We start from the raw sequence: 5000 nt of genomic DNA, 5'->3' as shown, positions 1-5000 counted from the left end.
AGAATAGATTAAAATATCGGTACAATTGTTTCGTACGAGGACATCTTTAATAAGCTACAAAAAATGCAGTAAATATAGATGGCTCGTACTCGTCAGCCGAAAAAACATCAGAGATTCCCAAACATCAAAAGGGGTAGATACAAATGAGGGTTTAAGTTTAACTGCATTGAAGAAAGTTCGATTCACTTATCTGTGATTCTTGTAAATTTCTATAACAATCTGTTCCTCTACACGATATGACTGTCACTTTGCTTCTTACTCGGATTCTCAGAAATTTCGCATGACTGTATCCAAAATTTCTTCACATAACTTGATTAACAATTCACTATGAACTATATATGGACATGCACAAATTCTGTAACTTCAAGACCTTTCATCGGATCTCCAGGAATCGAACTTTCTTCAATGCAGTTAAATTTACACCCTCATTTGTATCTACCCCTTTTGATGTTTGGGAATCTCTGATGTTTTTTCGACTGACGAGTACGAGCCATCTATATTTACTGCATTTTTTGTAGCTTATTAAAGATGTCCTCGTACGAAACAATTGTACCGATATTTTAATCCATTCTTGTTGCTTTTTTCCTATTTGTAATCACCCCACTTGTCGTATGGTTAACACCATATAGATTTCCGGTGCATCCTAGTTAAGGACCATATTCATGTGAATTCATTAGAATTTACTTGAATCTCAATTACTTAAACCGTATATATATATATATAATATATATATATATATATATATATATATATATACGAATGTATTTGCTCACGCATATCATCAAAACGAATTTGGTAACGCTTTTAGTATATTGTTCAAGAATGTGACTGCAATTATAAATCGATGAAATAATGTGCCCTGGCCTTGTATTCTTTCACTAGAGATTAATATGTTCTTAATATACTTAATTCTCCGTAGCATTAACTCCATTATTAATATTCTTAAACAGACATTTTCCTGTTGCACACCATGCATACATTGTGTAAATGAGTGATCCGCTAAGCTGATGATTTGCATTCAAATATCCTTATGAGTGTATGTGATGAATTTAATGCAAACCCCTATCTTTAGAAAGAAAATCATATCTAAATTTAAAATATGTTTTCTCTATATTTTAGAAAATGAGCAGAAAAGCAAGATACACGCAGCTTTTCAGGAAAATAATGTAGAAAGTGGCAGTGATGAAACACAGTTTAGAATATTACTTGATATCTTAATACATATTTTCCCTTGAAACGAACCTGTTTTATATTAATACATATTTCCTCTTGAAATGAATCTGATTTATTTTAATACATATTTCAGCTTGAATCTAATCTGATTCATTAACGTCCTTGAATGACTTAAGAAAATATACTTAAAAGTGTGATATTTTTAATAGCGGAATATATCGACTATAACCTTTGAATTTTAAATGAACTTGTCTCCATTCGTTATTATTTATTAGCTGTGATGCCGACAAATATTGATGTTTATGTTATGATTTAGCCATACCTAAGCCCATATCACAAACACTTTTATTGAACGGTATTTTAGTTGGCAATCCCATATTTTGGGGTTATATATTATTATAATATCTCAGGTGTTCGTCCATTTTTTAAAGATTGTTATATGATTTGAAGGCTATTCGGCTGTTATTTCTTGCAAGTAGAGTGACAAGGTAGTAATCTGATATGTCGCCTTTCGTTTTACTTTTTACAACGGCATATATTTCTCTAAAATTGCTAATATTTCAACCGCATCTTCTTCCCTATAGATGCTTTCCAGTAAACTACTTGGAATAATATGTGTAGGCGCGGTTGCTTGGGTGCCGACGATTTGACAAGGCTAACTTGACATTGAACCTGTTTTGAAAACAGTACATTTTGTCACTGCAGGCAAAGACACGCGCGTACGGGCAGAAATATATACACATACAGGCAGAGAGGATGAGAAACGATTGACATAAGCACTTTTCCTCTCCTTATGCACATATAGAGAAATATACTCAAACAAATAAAGTAAGGGGACACGAGAGAAACATTAAGATATCTAATATCAACATTGAATCAGTAATTCCAAAAGAGCGGGTCCAATATATATGTGCCAAAACGTCTCATAACCTCACTCTCTCTTTTCTCTTCCTCTCTTTCCCTCTCTCGCTCTACCTCTCTATCTCACTCAAATTTTTCAAGAATCCTTTACCTGCTCGCAATATCCCTTTAAGGTAATGGCTAGAATGTTGGAGCTACGGTCATATGACCACAGGTTTGATTCCTGGACCTTGTGATGCACCATCTCCTTGAACAAGGTATTTCATTTCACGTTTCTACACTCTATTCAACTGATGTATTTCAGTTCAGTGCTTGACTGGCCTTTTCTCTATCCAGTTATCGCATCCAGGGTGTTTCTGCGAGTCTGTACATGATTAGACCGTGAAATGGTTTCTATGTCTGTTCGCATCTATACAAGCACCTAAAGCAATTTGCGAATGTATTGTACATGCTAGCAAATAATACTCACTTACGAGTGACGACCAAGATTGTCATATTACAGCGTAATACTAAGAGCTTCAGTTTACAACTACAGAAACGTTCTATGTACAATGCCAATCAACTGTTTAAAAAGATAATGTATATTCAACAGTATAGTATTTCTACTATTGAAAACTATACTTGGGGAAATTTTTTTCTCCATAAATGAAATCCAAGTTACTGACTGATAAGGATATGAGTGCCTGGTAGACGCTTAATAGAAATATATACGTGTGTGTGCTTGTGAGTAGTTGTGATTGCATGAATGCGTGAGTATGTGTACGTTTGCTGGTTTCATGTTACTTCCAACTGGATTTTAATTTTACATAATTGGTTACACGAATACCAATTGGGTTAGTATACAGTCTTGCTATTACAGCGATAAAAACTAGGTGATTGATAAAATACGCAACTCTGAACATAAAAAGATTTTATGCTTAACACAGATTGTGGGTAACCTGGTGATTTATTGAAACATGGAACAAGATAAAGATTATATTATTTTCTTCAAAACCTAGTTCATATTATATGGGAGGAATAGATAACATCTACAATTGAAATCAACCTGCCTGTTGTGTTGATAGTTTAGAGTTAGAGCTCGTATCTGCAAAAGCTAGAAAATTATTTTTTGTGGCTGAAAATATTATCTATAGAATGAAAGTATTATTTTCATTGTTATGTGAATTAACCAAGCAAGGTTATCTACGGTTTATAACTAAAACAGGAAAACATGTCTATATTTTAAAGAATGTTCAGACGTGAAACATTCTTTTGGTTTATCGATCCCTTGAGATGAATACGGTCGCATCATTCAGTAGAAAAGGCAAAGGTGTGTTAATTACAACTGGTATATAACAGTGAGGGTTGATAGTGGGACTTTTATTGGACAACGAAATAGACTTCTCACTATATTCCTATGTATATATGCTGTTTTTCAAAAAGTGCTAACTTCACAAAAAAGCTGCCATACAATAGTACAGATATAATATAATAGTTTATAATAGACATAGATGTGGATGTGTGGTTAAGTAACTTGTCCCTGATTATATGGCTTTGCGTTCAGTCCTACTGCACGGCACCTTGCCAAAGCCTCATGAGTGGATCTGGTAGACAGAAACTCAAAGAACCTTATATTTATATATATATAATATATATATATATATATATTATATATATATATATATATATATATATATATATGTTGGATCGTGAGCCCCTACACGCAATTTTTTTCTCTCCTTGTTTCTTTTCTGCGTATCTTTCTGTCGAAGAGCGTAGGCTCGAAACGTAAAAGACTCGTTTTATTTCTATTCCTGAGCGCCATACTAATACATTGTTTGTTTGTACTCCACCTGCCTTCGTCTTTTGTTTATTTTCGTAAACCTTCCCGTTATATATATATATAAAGTCAGCGGTAGAAGAAAAACGACCATCTCTCGTGTTTCAAGTCGAACGCTGTTCTTCCATCGGGATAAAGCTCGGGCACATACAGCGAGGATGACATTTTTAAATATAAAGGATTGGCCAAAAATCACCCGACAGTAAATTAAAATTCCATAAATACTTAATATTCAATTTTATTTATTCATTCCATCTATGAGTGTTTAATGATTGAATGCTATTAGTTAAAATCACCTTTTATTTAGATGGTTTTATCAACTTCATTCAGTTGTTAAACATAAATATGTCTTGGAATTAAATGGTTTTAACTTACTGTCAGGTGACTTTTGGCCAACCTTACATATCGGGTCATCCCATAAAAAATGCGGTTTTTTCGATTGCATAAACTAGTATTCGAAGGGAGTCGGGATTACTTACCTGCTTCAACTTGCTATAAAAGCAAGTAGTGATTTTCCTTATCTTTATTCTTAGTGCAACTTTGGAAGAGTGAAGTTCGATTTTTAACTGTTATTTTTTCGAAGTTATAATGGAAGTGACAAAGGAGCATATTCGGCATATTTTGCTTTATGAGTTTAATAAAGGCAACAACGCAACGGAGAGTGCGAGTAATTTTAATGCAATATATGGGGACCGGACAATAAGCGTAAGCCAGTGGCAACGGTGGTTCCAGAACTTCCGAGCTGGAAACTACATCCTAGAAAAAAGACCATCTTTGTTTTCAAAACGAAAGGCATTCTTCCATCAGAATAATGCTCGGCCACATACAGCGAGGATGAAGTTTGAATGGGAAACGCTGCCCCACCCACCATATTCGCCGGACATTGCCCAAACTGATTATTATCATTTACTCCGCAGTCTTCAAAATCATTTGGAGGGAAAAGATATGAATTTTGTAGACTACGTCAGAACAGTACCGGAGAAGTATTTTTCGTCGCGGCGAGTGAATTTTGGAAGAGCTATGTAAGTTAGCAAGATAATTGTATTTGTAGTTTGGTGACAAAACGTCTCCTCAAATCGAAATGATCTCTCTTGGGATACTTGTAGAATACAGGATGGAACTTTTCTGCAGGGCAACAATCCGGCTC

This window comes from Octopus sinensis, linkage group LG7 (assembly GCF_006345805.1).
Source record: "Octopus sinensis linkage group LG7, ASM634580v1, whole genome shotgun sequence".
NCBI lineage: Eukaryota > Metazoa > Mollusca > Cephalopoda > Octopoda > Octopodidae > Octopus > Octopus sinensis.
This window is presented reverse-complemented; position numbering follows the sequence as displayed.